We start from the raw sequence: 20,712 nt of genomic DNA on the forward strand, positions 1-20,712 counted from the left end.
TGCAGTTCAGAGAGTAAGGGCTTGGCCCAGACTAGAACATAAACATTCAGAGTCCAGTGTGCTGCCATGGGTCACTGTGCCTTGCAGCCAACCCCTCTCCTCAGCATGTTCTGAAGGACTGCAGCTTAAAGTCAGAGCCTTAGTTTTCTCCATTCAATCTGAAATGCAACGTAATAAGTGTGTTATGGGCTGGGCTTGGTGGCTCATGCCTGTAATTTCAGTACTCTGGGAGGCCGAGGCAGGCAGATCACCTGAGGTCAGGAGTTCAAAACCAGTTTGGCCAACGTGGTGAAACCCTTTCTCTACTAAAAATACAAAAATTAGCAGGCCGTGGTAGTACGTGCCTGTAGTCCCAGCTACTCAGGATGCTGAGGCAGGCTAATTGCTTGAACCTGGAAGCAGAGGTTTCGGTGAGCCAAGATTGAGCCACTGCACTCCAGCCTGGGCAACAGAGCAAGACCTTGTCTCAAATAAATAAATAAGGCATTCAAATGAAACAAATAAACAACAACAACAAAAAAAAACTAGAAAAAAAATTTTTCAAGAAAAACAACAACAAAAAACAAAAAAAGAAACAAAAAATAAGGCATTCAGTAAGTCCCACAGATGGGTAGGGTTGGCAGAAATAGGGCACATAGATCAGATCCAAAACCAGAATGTATCTATTTCCACAAAGGACAAATTGCTGCCCTAGCTATGATGGAACGGTCCAAGTTATCCACGTGTCACAGGGTTGCTGGCTGACTCCCCCAAAATATGGTGCCCTATTGAGGTGTCAGGGTTGGCGGCTGCAGGGGGCAAGCTGGACACTCAGCAGAGACAGCAGCCAGGTGAGTTTGGTGAAAGGGAGTTTGTGATTCTGAGTTTATGCCTGGCTTCCACGTCCAGCACCTTTGTCACTTTGCTCCGAAACTCACTGAGCAAGCCTTGGAGTGGCTGATGGATGAGCTGTCGTGGAGTGGGAACGCCTGGTGTGAAAACATTCTAAGCAGTGAAGAACTTCCAGCGAGCAATCACGTGGGACAAACTAAGTCTCACTGTGGGCCGATGGCAAGAGATTCATCCATTCTTCCATATATCTCTTCCCTGTAATTTGTTATAAATCTTCCAATTATTAATTTCTACCATTTGGCTCTAATTTTAGACATGACAGAAAGGAAAAAAAGAAAGGAAGGAAGGATATATAAACAGAAAAAGAAAGAAAAGAGGGAGTGAGGGAAGGAAATGGCACAGACCCTTAGCTCAGGCCATGCTTTCTGGGGAAAGTGGATAAGGTATGTTTCTATCAGTCACATTTTTGCTCACAGCGAGGATTTCCCATCAGCTCATTCTGTTCTTCCCTAATGGTGTCTGATAATACTAAAGCAGTTCACTGCTCCCTGCTGTAAGCACGCCATGCAAAGCCTGTTTCTTCCTGCTCCACTGCTCCTATCGGCATGATGTTATCTACATAATGGGCCAGACTGATACCTTGTGCAACAATGAGACGATAAAGGTCTCTGTGGCGTAGTGCCAGAGTATGTGTCATCCTGTATTGAAGTTATGAAGGGAGGCTATGTCCTTCGGATAAGAGCCAACTGCCTTTAAAAATAATAAGAGGGAGAGAGAGAGTGACAGTCTCGTTCTGTTACCCAGGCTGGAGTTCAGTGTATGATCATGGCTCACTGCAGCCTCAGCCTTCTGGAATCAAGTGATCCTCCTGCCTCAGCCTCCTGAGTAGCTGAGACTATAGGTGCGCACTACCACACCCAGATTTCTTTTTTTTCTTTTGGTGGGGATGGAGGTCTTGTTATGTTGCCCAAAGTGGTCCGGAACTCCCGAGATTAAGTGGTCCTCCTGCCTTGAACTTCTAAAATGCTGGGAATTACAAGTGTCAACCACTGTGCCCCTTCATCTGCCTTTATGTTCTCTGTTTATTGGGTTACAGGAAAGGTATTGCCAGCTTAGTAGGTACAAATCAAGTACAGGATGCTGTGCTGATTTTCTCCAGGAATAAATTATATGTAGAACAGCAGCTGTTACTACACTTAGCATCTGATCAGACTAGGCTCAATGGCTCAGGCCTGTAATCCCAGCACTTGGGGAGGCTTAGGTAGGTGGATCGCAAGGTCAGGAGTTCAAGACTAGCCTGGCCAACATGTTAAAACCCCGTCTCTATTAAAAATACAAAAATTAGCTGGGCATGGTGGTGGGCACGTATAATCCCAACTACTTGGGAGGCTGAGGCAGGATAATCACTTGAAATTGAGAGGCGGAGTTTGCAGTGAACCGAGATCGTGCCATTGCCCTCCAGCCTGAGCGACAAGAGCAAGACTCCATCTCAAAAAATAAAAATAAAGAATTAGCATCCTATCAAATTTATAATAATTCACTATTTTTATTCTAGATCCATCTGACTTCTGCACTGGCTACCCTGAGGATGTAGTAAGAATGACCACTTGGCTAGCACTGTTGCTCGCACCTGTAATCCTAGCACTTTGGGAGGCCAAGCTGGGAGGATTGCTTGAGCCCAGAAGTTTGAGATCAGTGTGGACAACATAGCGAGAACTCATGTCTACAAAAAATTAGCTGAGCATGATGTCATGCACCTGTTGTCCCAGCCACTTGGGAAGCTAAGGTGGGCTATTGCTTAAGCCTGGGAGGTGGAGGTAGTGAGCCATGATCATGCCATTGCACTTCAGCCTGGGCAACAGAGCAAGACTCTATCTCAAATAAACAAAACAAAACAAAATGATTACTTGTAGAAGAGTCTATTTGTTATTTCCCAGTGTGTGTCCTTCTCTTATTCCATAATGATAGAACCCTGGTTTGCAACTTGACATATGGCCAGCTTCACTTACTGCTAAGAGTGGCCACTTACTACTAATTCTGGCTGATGAGTTGTAAGTGAAAGAATTGTGTGCTTACACTTAAGAGTGTGTAGGCTGGGCATGGTTGCTCATCGCCTATAATACCAGCACTTTCGCAGGCCAAGATGGGAGGATCACTTGAGATCAGTAGTGCAAGACCAGCCTGGCCAACATGGTGAAACCCCGTCTATACTTTAAAAATTGCAAAAATTAGCCAGGCATGGTGTGCACACCTGTAGTCCCAACTACTTAGGAGGATGAGGCACAAGACCCTCTGGAATTCAGGAGGCGGAGGTTGCAGTGAGCCGAGAGAGCACCACAGCACTCCAGCCTGGGTAACAGTGTAAGGCACTGTCTCAAAAAAAGGAATGGTGTGTAAGAGGGCAGAGGGGCTTGTCCTCCTGTTTTGGTTCTTGTTGGCTGGAATGAGCCACAGGAATATTGGCATTCCTGTGGCTGCAGATCCATGAGAGTGGATAAGATCACCTTAGGGATCAGTACAGATGATGAAAAGAAAACTTCTGTGGTTGAAAAATAAAAAGAAATCAGAAAATTTGACTGAGAAGAAACGTCTTATAAGGTAGGAGAACTGAAAGACAGTTATGCCCTAGAGAACAAAAAGAAGAAAGCGATTTAAGAATGGTTGCTCAATGATATTACATCATGCTGACAGACTGAGTGAAACCCAGACTGAGAAATAACTATTAAATTCTGCAACACGAAGGTGATAAGTTTAGCCTAAAGCTGCCTCCTCCCGTATTTTAAGCTGGACCTAAAGGTTTCTCTGTACATAGTGAACTGTAACCTAACTGGATATATACACAGGCTAAAACCAACTCTTGTGCCAATAACAGAGTTTTTGGCCAGTCACAGGTGGCCAGCTGTTCAAACCATGTTTAAATAAGGTAAAAGCCGAAAGGTAATCAATCCATCCCTATGGCAGCCCGGGTTCCTGCCCCGCTGTAGGTTGGGTGAGGTGCTTCATTTGAGAATTGTTCTTTGCTTAATTAAACTCTGTTAAATGTATTCTTATAATTTATTTTACCTTTGAGTCAGGGCTTCACTGGCACCCAGTAGTAGCGCAGTGGCATAACCATGGCTCATTCCAGCCTTGACCTCCCCAGCTCAAGTGATCTTCCTGCCTCAGCCTCCTGAGTAGCTGGGACTACAGGCCTGCACCACCAAACTTGGCTAATTTTTATTTATTTATTTTTTTTTTTGAGACAGAGTTTTGCTCTTGTTGCCCAGGCTGAAGTGCAATGGTGTGATCTCAGCCCATTGCAACCCCTGCCTCCCGGTTCAAGTGATTCTGCTGCCTCAGCCTCCCTAGCAGCTGGGAGTTCAGGTGCCTACCACGATGCCCACGTAGTTTTTTTGTATTTTTAGTAGAGATGGAGTTTCACCATGTTGGCCAGGCTGGTCTCGAACTCCTGACCTCAGATGATGCACTCGCCTTGGCCTCCCGAAGTGCTGGGATTATAGTTGGGAGGTACCACACCTGTCCAATTTTTTAAAATTTTTTGTAGAGATGGGGTCTCACTGTGTTGCCTAGGCTGGTCTCAAACTCCTAGACTCAAGTAGTCCCCCTGCCTTGGCCTCTCAAGGTGCTGGAATTACAGGCATGAGCCACCATACCTGGCCTGTTAAGTTTAATTTGTCTAATTTTTTAAAATTTATTTTTTGAGACAGAGTTTAGCTATATTGCCCAGGCTGTTCTCAAACTCCTGGGCTCAAGTGAACCTCCCAACTCAACCTCTCGAGAAGCTGGGACCATAGGCATACACCACTGGACCTGGCCTAAAGTTCTAATGTTTTTTCATGATTAAATTCAAGGTTATGGCCTGGTGCAGCTGCTCACACCTATAATCCCAGCACTTTGGAATGCCGAGGCGGGAGGATCACCTGAGGTTGGGAGTTCGAGGCCAGCCTGACCAACATGGAGAAACCCCATCTCTACTGAAAATACAAAATTAGCTGGGCATGGTGGCACATGCCTATAACCCCAGCTACTCAGGAGGCTGAAGCAGGAGAATTGCTTGAACCTGGGAGGTAAATGTTGTGGTGAGCTGAGATCGCACCATTGTGCTCCAGCCTGCAGAACAAGAGCAAAACTCCATCTCAAATAAATAAATAAATAAAAATACAAAAATTTGCCAGGTTGTGGTGGTGAGTGCCTATAATCCCAGCTACTTGGGAGGCTGAGGCAGGAAAATTACTTGAACGTGGGAGGCAGAAGTTGCAGTGAGCCGAGATCGCACCATGGCACTCCCGTCTGTGCAACAAGAAATGAAACTCTGTCTCAAAAAAAAAAAAAAAAAAATTCAAAGTTATGGGTTTTTGCCAAGAATACCACAGACATGATGTTGTGTCCCTGTCAGTATATTATATTAAGATAAATGACATAGATACGTTTTAATAATGGTGATGTTGACTCCATCACAGATTCCTCCACTGTAAATTTACTATTTTCCCTTTGAATTTAGGAAGAGTCTTATGGGGTTATACTTTGAGTCTATTCAAATATCCTGTTTGCCATCATGGTTTTACTTACTAATAATTTTACCATTTACTCTTGCCAGCAACTATTATTATTATATTGATTTTGAGACAGGGTCTTGCTCTGTTGCCCAGGCTGGAGTGCAATGGTACAGTCATGGCTAATCTCAGCCCCATAAGTATTTGAGACTATAGACATGTGCCACCACACCTGGCTGATTTTTGTAGAGTTGGAATTTTGCCATGTTGTCTAGGCTTGTCTAGAGCTTCTGAGCTCAACTGACCCTCCTGCCTCATCCTCCCAAAATGCTGGGATTACAAGCATGAGCCACCATACCCAGCAGCCTGCAACTATTATTATGGTGGTATTTGCCACAAGGTGGTTTTAAGTTTCTGTCATCTTTTCTTTCCAGATACTTTTGAGTTCATCTCCTTGTCTTTTAATCCCATTTGCATATCCCCAGCTCCACCTCTACATTTATGAACTGGAATTTCCTGTATAAAGGAGCCTTCTGCTCACTTTTAAGTGACAGTAGGGATGGTGTGTTCCAGCTGTCAGCTGTCTGGTTTGTGATGATGATTCATGCCTGCCTCTGTCCAGGGGAGAAATTAGGAGGCCCGTGGAAAGGTAGTAGCCTTCTGACCCTGAAGAAAGGAATTGGATTTCAGTTTTTTGTCATTTTCTATGAGTTTTAATGTGTTTACATTGCTATGAACTTACATAGTGATAACACTTTTAAAGTAAAATAGATTATAACATGACCAACTACCTTCTGGGTGATTAGATATACATTAAGTCAGAAAAAGAGGAGAGAGAGTCAGGTAGAAGTGAAATGAAAATTTAGCATTCAATTCCAGCTGCTTGTCAGAAGCAGAGAAAGAACACTGTCCTCAAACTCAGCATGAATGAAATGTTGACCTTTCTGAACTGATAGTTTTAGAGAATCAAACAAAGCCTTTTCATTGGGCTTGGCAGGAGGCTCAGGAGTGCCTTTGACTCAAGAACAAAACTTTGATTCGAAAGGGGCTACGGCTTCTATTTTTCCTTCATACAAGCGAAAAACGCAACCTTTCCTTTCTTACAGAAAACGGCACTCTATAGGTAATGAAATAAAGGCAGGATGTTTTGTTGAATGAATTCCAAGTGTTTAGGCAGGCAAGGGATAGGGAATTATTATTCTTTGTGTAAAAACTGAGGAGACGTGGGTACTGCTGAAATAAAAGAGAGCAAGCTGGCCTCTGCAGACAGGCAGGCTGATGGTTGAGAGGCTGCTGGACAATTGCATCCCTCACGGGTCCAGATTTGTTGGCAGTCGCTCGTATAACTTCATTCCAGAACCCTCCCTCCACTATTGCTACCTCTTAGGGTTTGCTATTCGTATATCTAGACTTTCCCTTTTTCAAACATAAGCCTGGAAATGCACGGCCTAGCTGATCTTCAATAAATTCCTTGGTCAGACTTTAACCCTTCGTGCACGTGGCATTAGCCAACTGCAGAAGGGTGGAAATGAGCTCTCTCTTCCTCTCGTTATCCTTTTTTGCCATCCGACTATGAGGATTTCTCAAGGCAAACTAGACTGGATTCTTTTTTCAAAGCAGGTAGAATGTAGAAGGAAGAAAGTCGGCCGTGCGCGGTGGCTCATGCCTGTAATCCCGCACTTTGGGAGGCTGAGGCGGGTAGATCACGAGGTCAGGAGAATGAGACCAGCCTGGCCAACATAGAGAAACCCCATCTCTACTAAAAATACAAAATTAGCCAAGCATGGTGGCAGGCACCTGTAATCCCAGCTACTGGGGAGGCTGGGGCAGGAGAATCGCTTGAACCCAAGAGGCGGAGGTTGTGGTGAGCTGAGATCGCACCATGGCACCCCAGGCTGGGCAACAAGAGTGAAACTCCATTTAAAAAAAAAAACAGCCGGGCGCGGTGGCTCAAGCCTGTAATCCCAGCACTTTGGGAGGCCGAGGCGGGTGGATCACAAGGTCAAGAGTTCGAGACCATCCTGGCCAACATGGTGAAACCCCGTCTCTACTAAAAATACAAAAAATTAGCTGGGCATGGTGGCGTGTGTCTGTAATCCCAGCTACTCAGGAGGCTGAGGCAGGAGAATTGCCTGAACCCAGGAGGCGGAGGTTGCGGTGAGCCGAGATCGCGCCATTGCACTCCAGCCTGGGTAACAAGAGCGAAACTCTGTCTCCAAGAAAAAAAAAAAAAACAAAAAACGAGAGGAGAGGAGAGGACAGGGCTGCGGTGATGGCTCTGTCTACCCAGAATCTGCTGAGTTCATCTCCTTGTCTCTCAGATCCCATCTGCTTATCCCCAGCTCCGCCTCAGCCACTCAATTCCAAGCAATCGTTATTTCTCTCCTGGATGACTGTGATAGTGAGAAAGAAACCCTGTATTCACTCTAGCACAATGGTTGCCAGTCGGGGGCAATTTGATCTCCCTGGGGACATATCCAATGTCTGGACACTTTTTTTTTTTTTTTTTCATTTTTCTTTTTTTTCAGAGACAGGGTCTCACTTTGTTACCCAGGCATGAGTGCAGTGGCATTGATCATGGCTCATTGCAGCCTCGACCTAGTAGGCTTAAGCAATCCTCTCACCTCAACCTCCTGAGCAGGTAGGACTACAGGCATGCACCACCATGCCGGGCTAATTTTTTTTTGTTTGTTTGTTTTTGTTTTTACTTTTTGTAGAGATAGGATCTCACAGCCAGGTGCAGTGGCTTACACTTGTAATCCCAGCACTTTGGGAGGCCGAGGTGGGCGGATTATGAAGTTAGGAGTTTGAGACCAGCCTGTCCAATATGATGAAACCCGATTTCTACTAAAAAATACAAAAATTAGCCAGGCATGGTGGCACATGCCTGTAGTCCCAGCTACTTGGGAGGCTGAGGCAGGAGGATCACTTGAACCTGGGAGGCAGAGGTTGAAGTGAGCCGACATCGTGCCACTGCACTCCAGCCTGGGTGACAGAGTGAGACCCCATTAAAAAAAAGAGAGATGGGACCTGGCTGTGTTGTCCAGGCTCGTCTTAAACTTTTGGGGTCAAGCTATCTTCCTCCCTCGGCCTCCCAAAATGTTGGGATCACTAATGTGAACCACCATGCCCAGCCTGGACACATTCTTGGTTGTCACCAGCTAAGCGAGGAGAGGCGCAAATGCCAACTACTGAGTAGAGGCCAGGGATGCTGTGAAACATGCTGCAAAACGCAGGACAACCTCACGCAGTAAAGCATTGCCTGACCCCGAGTGTCAGTAGGGCTGAGGTCGAGAAGCTCTGCTTCTGGTTTCCCTGCAATGCCTCATGTACAGAACCATGATGTTTCCTGAAAGGGCAAGTCAGATCCTGTGACTCCATTGCTTATGTTAGGGCACAGAGAAGGATAACCCTAAGTATGATACCTGGGCATGCTGCGAAATCCGAGGGCCTTAGAAGCTGTTAAGAATCAAGGCCTCTCTAACCTCTGGTTTCTCTCCCCCAGGCACAGAAAGGAGCTCTCCCAGGAGGTTATCTTATCTCACTGAGGAAGGCTTCTTTCAAAAGAAATACAGTTATCAGTGGCTCACAGCTGTAATCCCAGATTTTTGGAAGGACAAGGCAGGCGGATCACCTGAGGTCAGGAGTTTCAGACCAGCGTGGCCAACATGGTGAAACTGTCTCCACTAAAAATATAAACATTAGCTGGGCGTGGTGGTGGTGCCTGCCTGTAATCCCAGCTACTCAGGAGGTTGAGGCATGAGAACTGCTTGAACCTGGGAGGCCTGGGAGGTAGAGGTTGCAGTGAGCCAAGATCAAGCCACTGCACTCCAGCCTGGGCAACAAGAGCGAAACTCCATCTCTAAGTAAATAAATAAATAAACCTCTCCTTAGGAAACTCTTCAAATAGCCTGCAATGATTGACCACCAGAGAAAAGACTAAAAGTCATCACCACCACCATATCTGGCAGATTTTTCATCTATTCTCCTGAGGGCAGCTCTAAGAGATTACCTGGGAGACTTTATCTACATAACAAGACAACCTTTGTTCTCAGAGAAGTTCCGCACTTCACCTTTCCACAGCCTCCCTCAGAGCTCAGGAAACCTTTGACCTGGGTCATTTTCTATTGTTTGGGCTCATTCCTTATTCCCTCATTATCATCTCCATCCTCCGTCTCTCTTTCCCCCATGAAAAAGGGTGCTATTTAAGTCTCAACGATCTGGCCCTTCTTTGAGTCTCTTGTGTCCATGAGCACTTTAATAAATTTGTATGTGGCCGAGTGCGGTGGCTCATGCCTATAATCCCAGCACTTTGGGAGGCTGAGGTGGGCGGATCACCTGAGGTCGGGAGTTAGAAACCGGCCTGACCAACATGGAGAAACCCCATCTCTACTAAAAATACAAGAAATTAGCTAGGCGTGCTGACAGGTGCCTGTAATCCCAGCTACTTGGAAAGCTGAGGCAGGAGAATTGCTTGAACCTGGGAGGCAGAGGTTGCGGTGCGCCGAGATCAACCTTCATAATTGTGCTAAATAAATAAGTAAGTGATGACTGTTCTTAATCACCTGTGTCTTAGGGTGGACTGCTATGCAGTAATAGACACCTGATTCATTCTTACTGGAATCCTTGAGTTGAGCTCTAAGGAAGCTCCTGGATATTGTATGGAATTTTCCCTTCATCTCCCGGCTCTGTCATCCCTCACAGGACTTTTGGTGGAGACCCATGTTGCTGAGTCATAGTGCACTTGAGAAGATGATGCTTCCTTCCTACAAGGCCAGTGGAGGGGATGCTGCGGGGGTGGGAGGAGGCTGTCTGTCCTCCCACTTTATCATCCTATCCTATTAGCTTCACTTAAATAGCAACAGCAGCAGCAGATTGGACACAGGCTGGGATATTCTAACTTAGTTAACCTGAGAGTTGGGATATTCATGACCAGCCTAGGCCACATAAGGGGACCCTATCTCGATAATTCTTTTTTTTTTTTTTTTTTGACGAATTTTTGCTCTGTTGTCCAGGCTGGAGTGCAATGGTGTGATCTCAGCTCATCACAACCTCTGCCTCCTGGGTTCAAGCGATTCTCCTGCCTCAGCCTCCTGAGTAGCTGGGATTACAGGCATGTGCCATTACGCCCAGCTAATTTTTGTATTTTTAGTAGAGACAAGGTTTCTCCATGTTGGTCAAGCTAGTCTCGAACTCCTGACCTCAGGTGATCTGCCAGCCTCAGCCTCCCAAAGCGCTGGGATTACAGCCATCAGCTACCATGCCTGGCCTTAAATTTAAAAATGACTGGGTGCAGTAGCTCATGCCTGTAATCCCAGCACTTTGGGATGCCAAGGTGGATGGATCACGATGTTAGGAGTTCAAGACCAGCCTGCCCAACATAGTGAAACCCTGTCTCTACTAAAAATACAAAAATTAGCCAGGTATGGTGGCATGCACCTATAGTCCCAGCTACTCGGGAGGCTGAGGTGGGAGAATCTCTTGAACCTGGGAGGCGGAGGTTGCAGTGTGCAGAGACCATGCCATTGCACTCCAACCTGGGTGACAGAGTGAGACTCTGTCTGAAAAAAAAAAAAAATTAAGAGTTGGGATAGGCTAGGAGCAGTGGCTCAGCACTTAATTGCAGCACTTTGGGAGGCCAAGGTGGGCAGATCATCTGAGGTCAGGAGTTTGAAACCAGCCTGGCCAACATGATGAAACCCCGTCTCAACTAAAAATACAAAAAAGTTAGCCAGGCGCTATGGCACATGCTTGTAATCCCAGCTACTTAGGAGGCCGAGGCAGAATTGCTTGAACCAGAAAGGTGGAGGTTGTGGTGAGCTGAGATCACACCACTGCACTCCAGCCTGGGCAACAAAAGTGGAACTCTGTCTCAAAAAAAAAAAAAAAAAAAAAGAGTTGGGACATATTCAAAAGGGCAATGCAGGAGGGGAATGCCTAAAGTTTTTGACAACTTGTCTTTTTCCAAGTTCCAAGAGAGAAATCACTTGAAGAGTTGGGCCTTTCGCAAAAGGTTTCCTCCATGGGAACTTCCTCTTCCCTATATCTCTCCCTTTGCCCTGGTTTTCTAATTCAGGGTCCCCTTCAGCTCTTTTCCTGTGGAATCTCCACCTCTCTTTCTTGGGTAACCATCCTTCTGGGGAAGGCTCATTATCATGAAAGGTCTCACCACAAAATCCATCTCCTTTCCCCAAGCAAGCCTAGATCATGATGGCGGGGCACTCCTTGGGGCATAGATCAGTAGGGTAGAGGGTCTGACAGGGTATATGCCCTCATGCTATCAGCTTCTTGGTTTATTGTGAGTGTGGGTCTCCAGGATGATGAACTTCCTCCAAGAATCTTGCCTTTGAGCAGTTCATGAATCCGATCCTTAAGACTCAGACCTAAAGAATAAGTAGGTCTACGAAATTCACCTGGCTTCTGTTAGGAGGCAAGGCAAGAGCCCTCCTTGAAGGGCCTTCAGCCAGGAAGTTTGGAGTTAGTGACAATTCAGATGATGGAGATCCCAACCATATTTCACTCTCTGCCTGTATTCCCCAAACCTTTGCTGTTGTCCAGTTTGGGAAGGTTTTCGTCTTCTCTTCCATGGAGGGAAACTCAGTCAGCTGGGTATTCTTAATTCCAAAGTTTATGCAAGCACCAGTGCTCTCCAGACTAAAATTCCATTCTTTCATTCATTTTTTTTTTCCTTTGAGCCAGAGTCTCACTCTGTCACCCAGCCTGGAGTGCAATGGTGCTATCTCAGCTCACTGCAACCTCTGCCTCCCGGGTTCAAGTGATTCTCCTGCCTCAGCCTACTGAGTAGCTGGGATTACAGGTACCCACCACCATGCCTGGCTAATTTTTAGTAGAGACAGGGTTTCACCATGTTGGCCAGGCTGGTCTCAAACTTCTGACCTCAGGTGATCCACCTGCTTTGGCCTCCCAAAGTGCTGGGATTATAGGCATGAGCCACTGCACCTAGCCATTCTTTCATTCTTTTCAGCACTTTGTGTGGCCTCCTATGTGTTCCACACCAAGTGATTTTTTAAAAAAAGGGCCAGACACAGCTGGGGCTTAAACCTGAGAGGCAGAGGTTGCAGTGAGCCAAGATCACGCCATTGCACTCCAGCCTGGATGACAAAGCAAGGCTCCCTCCCCCCGCCCCCACCACCAAAAAAAGGGCCGGGCACAATGGCTCACACCTGTAATCCCAGCACTTTGGAAGGCCAAGGTGGGTGGATCACGAGGTCAGGAGTTTGAGATCAGCCTGACCAACATGGTAAAACCCTAAAAATACAAAAAAAAAAAAAAAAAATTAGCCAGGCATGGTGGCATGATTTGTGATCCCAGCTACTCAGGAGGCTGCGGCAGGAGAACTGCTTGAACCCAAGAGGCTGAGGTTGCAGTGAGCCAAGACTGTGCCACAGTACTCCATCCAGCCTGGACAACAGAGGGAGACTGTGTCAAAAAATAAAAAAAGGAAGAGCAACAGTGGAACAATGGGATTGCAGGGGTGAAAAATGATACCGTGCTGTTATGTCATGAACGCAGGTTCTGCACCAGGGCATTCCCACTGCCACCCAAGAAGACAACAGGCATGATGTGGATGAGTGTGAAGCACACGGGGCCAAACAACGGGCCTGGAAACTTCAGAAACTGTGCGAGGAGGCAGAAGAGCCATCAGAAAGGGGAGAAGAAAAATCCTCTAACACAACCACACGCACATCACAGGAAACTGCTGAGCAGGATTTAGCCCACCTGGGTCTTCGGTGCCCGACCGGCACTGCGTGTATGTGAGCACAATGTGGACATCAGCCATTGGGTCCTGCCAGGTTGGAAGTGGAGGAACTGATCCAAAAAACAAGTTGCCTGAGAAGTGTATTTATTCTGGAGTTTTGCTAGCCTACCTAGCAGCAAGGATGGCAAAGCTACCAAATTGCCATGGAGGCCTAAATCAGCTTAAGAGAAGAGGACCCTGGCCTGATTTCTGGAGATCAAGTGAACAAAGGCTGTCTTTATTAGATAGTTTAACTCTCCCAGATTCCTGTGCTAATAAGTACTACTAATCTAGACAAGAAGACTAATGACTACATACAGACAGAATATGTAATATATTGCAAGCAACATAAGATCCTAGCAGTAAGAGGAAAACATCAATAGCCGTCATTTGAATTTTCAGAGAGATTTTTTTAAAAAATCACTTGATTAATAATTACAGGCAGATAAAGTGCTCTGTACCCCATTTGGTCTGTAAGCCAGCAGCACCATCAACATCTGGGTGGTGTAAGAAATGCAGATTCTCAGGCCCACCCCAGGCATACTGAATTGGAATCCACATTTTTTTTTTTTTTTTTTTTTTTTTTTTTTTGAGATGACGTCTTGCTCTGTTGCCCAGGGTAGAGTGCAATGGTTCAGTCTCAGCTCACTGCAATCTCTACCTCCACGGTTCAAGCAATTCTCCTACCTCAGCCTCCCAAGTAGCTGGGATCACAGGTGTGAACCACCACACCCAGCTAATTTCTGTGTTTTTGTTTTTGTTTTGTTTTTGAGTGCAATGGTTCAGTCTCAGCTCACTGCAATCTCCACCTCCACGGTTCAAGCAATTCTCCTACCTCAGCCTCCCAAGTAGCTGGGATCACAGGTGTGAACCACCACACCCAGCTAATTTCTGTGTTTTTGTTTTTGTTTTGTTTTTGAGATGGAGTCTAGTTCCGTCGCCCAGGCTGGAGTGCAGTAGTATGATCTCAGTTCACTGCAACCTCTGACTGTTGGTTTCAAGGCATTCTCCTGACTCAGCCTCCGGAGTAGCTGGGACTACAGGCATGTACCACTACACCTACTAATTTTTGCATTTTTAGTAGAGATGGAGTTTCACCATCTTGGCCAGGCTGGTCTTGAACTCCTGACCTCGTGAACCACCTGCCTTGGCCTCCCAGAGTGCTGGAATTACAGGTGGGAGCCACTGTGCCCGGACTGCACCTCTCACTTTATATGTCATTGCTCACAGAAGGGGGTGTTTCATAACACAGCTGTTACCACAAATTTAAAAAGTAGACAGTGTGGTGGCTCTCACCTATAATCTCAGCACTTTGAGAAGCCAAGGTGGGTGGATCACCCGAGATCAGAGTTTGAGACCAGCCTGACCAACATGATGAAACCTAGAATCTACTAAAAAATACAAAAAAAAAAAAAAAAAAAAAAGTAGCTGGGCCTGGTGGTGTGCACCTGTAGTGCCAGCTACTCAGGAGGCTGAGGCAGGAGAATCACTTGAACCCGGGAGACCGAGGTTGTAGTGAGCTAAGATCCCGCCATTGCACTCCAGCCTGAGACTCTGTCTCAGGAAAAAAAAAAAAAGAAAGAAAAAGAAAAAACACAAAAAAACCCACACCCCACAGAGGTAGCCCTTATGGTTAATCGAGAAGCTGAAGATTATTTAGGTTGTAGCACAGCTGAGCCACCCATTGAGCTATTGCATCCCATTAACAGATAACGACCACTTCTTAGTTCCTCACGTCCTCTATTTTGACTGATTCTACTAATGGACTCAATGTACGTCCACTGAAAGAGAACAAGTGGTCCCACCAGTAATCACTTAACATAAGGGCTCTATGAGGAAGAGCCTTCAGGCCACTATACCCATAGGCTACTGGCCACCTCATAAAGGATGAGAAGTCAGGTCCTCTCATTGTCTGGCTAGGTGGTGGTCCACCTGGGATAGACATCCCTGTGTAAAGACCCACTCAAAAGGGGCTGTTGGCATTGTTGGTACTTTGACGCTTCTAGGAAGGGAGTTGGGCTGGTCGTGGAGGATCACACCTGTAAATCCTAGCGTTTTGGGAGGCTGAGGCAGGAGCATTACTTGAGCTCAGGAGTTCAAGACTGGCCTGGGTAACATTGTGAGACCCTGTCTCTGTAAATTTTTTTTTAAAGAAAGGGAGTTGGCCTCTCCAGCAGAAATGTTCTTAGCTTGTCATTCAACTGCCTTAAAAATCTAGTTTCAGCCCACTTTCCCTGTCTTTGTTGTCATTCCTCATTCTTTTTTTTAGGAGTCACAAAAAAAAAACACCTCAAAAAATCAATAAATCCAGGAGCTGCTTTTTCAAAAAGATCAGCAAAATAGACCACTAGCCAGACTAATAAAAAAGAAAAGAGAGAATAACCACATTGATGCAATAAAAAATGATAAAGGGGATATCACCACAGATTCCACAGAAATTCAAACCATCATCAGAGATTATTACAAACAACTCTATGCACATAAACTAGTAAACCTGGAAGAAATGGATACATTCCTGGACACCTGCATCCTCCCAAGCCTAAACCAGGAAGAAGTCGAAACCCTGAATAGACCAATTACAAGGTCTAAAGTTGAGGCAGCAATTAAGAGCCTACCACCCCAAAAACGCCCAGGTCCAGATGGGGTCACAGCCGAATTCTACCAGACATACAAAGAGGAGCTGGTACTATCCCTTCTGAAACTATTCCAAACAATCCAAAAAGAGGGAATCCTTCCCAAATCATTTTATGAGACCAACATCATCCTGATACCAAAACCCGGCAGAGACTCAACAAGAAAAGAAAACTTCAGGCCAATATCCATGATGAATATAGATGCAAAAATCTTCGATAAAATACTGGCAAGCCGATTGCAACAGCACATCAAAAAGCTTATCCATCACTGTCAAGTAGGCTTCATCCCGGGGATGCAAGGCTGGTTCAACATAGGCAAGTCCATAAACATAATTCACCACATAAACAGAACCAAAGACAAAAATCACATTATCTCAACCGATGCAGAGAAGGCCTTTGACAACATTCAACAGCCCTTTATGCTAAAAACCCTCAATAAACTAGGTATTGACGGAACGTATCTCAAAATAATAAAAGCTATTTATGACAAACCAACAGCCAATATCATACTGAATGGGCAAAAACTGGAAGCATTCCCTTTGAAATCTGGCACTAGACAAGGATGCCCTCTCTCACCACTCCTATTCAATATAGTACTGGAAGTTCTAGCCAGAGCAATCAGGCAAGAAAAAGAAATAAAGGGTATTCAATTAGGAAAGGAGGAAGTCAAATTGTCTCTATTTGCAGATGACATGATTGTATATCTAGAAGACCCCATCCTCTCGGCCCAAAGTCTCCTGAAACTGATAAGCAACTTCAGCAACGTCTCAGGATAAAAAAAATCAATGTGCAAAAATCACAAGCATTCCTATACACCAATAACAGACTTAAAGAGAGCCAAATCAAGAATGAACTGCCATTCACAATTGCTACAAAGAGAATAAAATACCTAGGAATACAACTAACAAGGAACGTAAAGGACCTCTTCAAGGAGAACTACAAGCCACTGCTCAACGAAATCAGAGAGGACAGAAACCGATGGAGAAACATTCCACGTTCATGGTTAGGAAGAATCGATATCGTGAAAATGGCCATACTGCCCAAAGTAATTTACAGATTCAATGCCATCCCCATCAAGCTACCAATGACCTTCTTCACAGAACTGGAAAAAAACACCTTAAACTTCATATGGAACCAAAAGAGAGCCCGCATAGCCAACTCAATTCTAAGCAGAAAGAACACAGCAGGAGGCATCACACTACCAGACTTCAAACTATACTACAAGGCTACAGTAATAACAGCATGGTTCTGGTACCAAAACAGAGATATAGACCAATGGAACAGAACAGAGGCCTCGGAGGCAACACAGCACATCTACAACCACCCAATCTTTGACAAACCTGACAAAAACAAGCAACAGGGAAAGGATTCCCTGTTTAATAAATGGTGTTGGGAAAACTGGCTAGCCATGTGCTGAAAGCAGAAACTGGACCCCTTCCTGACACCTTACACTAAAATTAACTCCAGATGGATTAAAGACTTAAACATAAGACCTAACACCATAAAAACCCTAGAAGAAAATCTAGGCAAAACCATCCAGGACATAGGCGTAGGCAAGGACTTCATGACCAAAACACCAAAAGCATTGGCAACAAAAGCCAAAATAGACAAATGGGACCTAATCAAACTCCAGAGCTTCTGCGCAGCAAAAGAAACAGTCATTAGAGTGAATCGGCAACTAACAGAATGGGAAAAATTTTTTGCAGTTTACCCATCTGACAAAGGGCTGATATCCAGAATTTACAAAGAACTAAAACAGATATACAAGAAAAAAACAAGCCCATTCAAAAGTGGGCAAAGGATATGAACAGACACTTTATAAAAGAAGACATACATGAGGCCAACAAACATATGAAAAAATGCTCATCATCACTGGTCATTAGAGAAATGCAAATCCAAGCAACGTTGAGATACCATCTCACACCAGTTAGAATGATGATCATTAAAAAATCTGGAGACAACAGATGCTGGAGAGGATGTGGAGAAATAGGAACACTTTTACACTGTTGGTGGGAGGGTAAATTAGTTCAACCATTGTGGAAGACAGTGTGGCGATTCCTTAAGGACCTAGAAATAGAAATTCCATTTGACCCAGCAATCCCATTACTGGGTATATATCCAAAGGATTATAAATTGTTCTACTATAAGGACACATGCTTATGAATGTTCATTGCAGCACAGTTTATAATAGCAAAGACCTGTAACCAACCCAAATGCTCATTGATGATAGACTGGACAGGGAAAATGTGGCACATATACACCATGGAATATTATGCAGCCATCAAAAATGATGAGTCCGTGTCCTTTGTAGGGACATGGATGAATCTGGAAACCATCATTCTCAGGAAACTGACACAGGAGCAGAAAATCGAACACCACATGTTCTCACTCATAGGTGGGTGTTGAACAACGAGAACACATAGACACAGGGAGGGGAGCACTACACACTGGGGCCTGTTGGGGGGAAATAGGGGAGGGACAGTGGGGGGTGTGGAGTTGGGGGGGAATGGCATGGGGAGAAATGTCAGATATAGGTGAGGGGGAGGAAGGCAGCAAAGCACACTGCCACGTGTGTACCTATGCAACAATTTTGCATGTTCTTCACATGTACCCCAAAACCTAAAATGCAATTAAAAAAAAAAAAGAGTCTCACACTGTTGTCCAGGCTGCAGTGCAGTGGTGTGATCTTGGCTTGCTGCAACCTCCACCTCCCGGGCTCAAGCGATTCTCCTGCCTCAGCCTCCTGAGTAGCTAGGATTACAGGCACCCACCACCAAGCCCAGCTAATTTTTTGTATTTTTAGTAGAGAAGGGGTTTCACTAGTTGGTCAGGCTGGTCTCCGTCTCCTGACCTCTTGATCTGCCTGCCTTGGCCTCCCAAAGTGCTGGGACTACAGGCATGAGCCACTGTACCTGGCCTTTTTTTTTGATACACAGTCTAGTTCTGTCACCCAGGCTGGAGTGCAGTGACACAATTTCAGCTCTCTGCAACCTCCTCCTTCCGGGTTCAAGTGATTCTTCTGCCTCAGCCTCCCAAGTGGCTGGGATTATTGGTGCCTGCCATCACACCTGGCTAATTTTTCTATTTTTAGTAGAAACAGGATTTCACTATGTTGGCCAGGCTGGTCTTGAACCCTTGACGTCAGGTGATCAGCCCACCTCGGCCTCCCAAAGTGTTGGGATTACAGGCATGAGCCACCACACCAGGCCTGTCATTCCTCTTTCATCAATACTCTATATTTCAGTAAAAGGTGTACCAATTAGTGTCCCTGTAAAGGCTCTCCCCTTCACACATGCTGTTCTCTCCCCCAGGATGCCATTTCTCTACCATTACATTTAGAAGGTGTCCCATCCCTCAAGGCTCAGCACATGAATCTTCCTTTCAGTAAGCAGGGTAGGAAACAGGTAGGACCCCTGTTTTACAGGCATGAGATTGAAGCACAGAGGTGCTTGCCAAAAATATGTTATTGCCAAAACATGTCAGCATTTAATCTCAGGCCCCTTGATTCTCTAGCAGATCAATGCTCACCCAGAAGTTTGGCAGAGGACCATGAAAACTTAACTTGAGTGCCAAATCTGCCTTTGCACTAAGGATTTCAACCTGCTGTATTACTAGAGACAATACAAGAAAATGATGGGTGAGGATACAGACATGACATTTCTGTTAAAGATTCAATTAACTGATGGTGGTATGGAAAGGTGAATATCCAGCAAACATTTAGGCCAGGCACAGTGGCTCATGCCTGTAATTTCAGCACTTTGGGAGGCAGAGGTGGGTGGATCACTTGAGGCCAGGACTTTGAGACTAGCCTGGCCAACAGGTGAAATCCCTTCCCTTAAAAAAAAAAATTAGCCAGGCATGGTGGCACATGCTTGTAGTCCAACTACTCAGGAGGTTGAGGCAGGAGAAGCACTTGAACCCAGGAGGCAGAGATTGCAGTGAGCTGAGATGGCGCCCCTGCACTCCAGCGTGGGCAGCAGAGCAAGATTCTGCCTCAAAAAAAATAAAATAGAGCCGGGCGCGGTGGCTCAAGCCTGTAATCCCAGCACTTTGGGAGGCCGAGGCGGGTGGATCACGAGGTCGAGAGTTCGAGACCATCCTGGTCGACATGGTGAAACCCCGTCTCTACTAAAAATACAAAAAAATCAGCTGGGCATGGTGGCGCGTGCCTGTAATCCCAGCTACTCAGGAGGCTGAGGCAGGAGAATTGCCTGAACCCAGGAGGCGGAGGTTGCGGTGAGCCGAGATCGCGCCATTGCACTCCAGCCTGGGTAACAAGAGCGAAACTCCGTCTCAAAAAAAAAAAAATAAATAAATAAAAAAATAAAAAAAAAATAAAATAAACAAAAGTTAAAAGAGCAAAAATTAGATAAGAGTTTCTCTAACAGTTTAAAACTTAGATAAATCAGAGTTAGTCATGAACAGAAATTCTGAAAGAGGGAAAAAATAAGGTGTTTATTATATATTGGGAATAAACATGTTTCAAGGAATATAGCTAGGTCAGGTGTGGTGGCTCACACCTGTAATCCCAACACTTTGGAAGGCCCAGTCGGGTGGATCACATAAGGCCAGGAGTTTGAGATCAGCTCTGCTAACATGGTAAAACCTGTCTCTACTAAAAATACAAAAAAATTAGCTAGGCATGTGGCTACTTGGGAGGCAGAGGCATGAGAATCCCTTCAGCCCGGGAGAGGGAGGTTGCAGTGAGCTGAGATCACACCACTGCACTACAGCCTGGGTTACAGAGTGAGACTCTGTGTCACACACACACACACACACACACACACACACAAAATTGCAATCTAGCTATCTATTTCTTTTATTTGCAGTTGGAGAAGAGGTAGGATGAAGATTTAGGAACAAGTGAATTTAATATTTTGATAAATTATTTTGCCATAATAGCTTCTTCCCATTAAACATCTTTTATGTGCCAGGAATTGTTGTCACATAAACAATAACCCTATGAATTAGGTACCACTTTTTATAATCATATTAC

General features: G+C 45.3%; 1 pseudogene; it reads right to left on the reverse strand.

Annotated features, from left to right (window-relative positions):
- LOC141581599 (large ribosomal subunit protein uL23 pseudogene) overlaps positions 1-20,712 on the reverse strand; it is a 54,667-nt pseudogene that overhangs the window by 13,994 nt on the left and 19,961 nt on the right.

Source organism: Saimiri boliviensis, chromosome 16 (assembly GCF_048565385.1).
Source record: "Saimiri boliviensis isolate mSaiBol1 chromosome 16, mSaiBol1.pri, whole genome shotgun sequence".
In the NCBI taxonomy this organism is placed as follows: Eukaryota; Metazoa; Chordata; class Mammalia; order Primates; family Cebidae; genus Saimiri; species Saimiri boliviensis.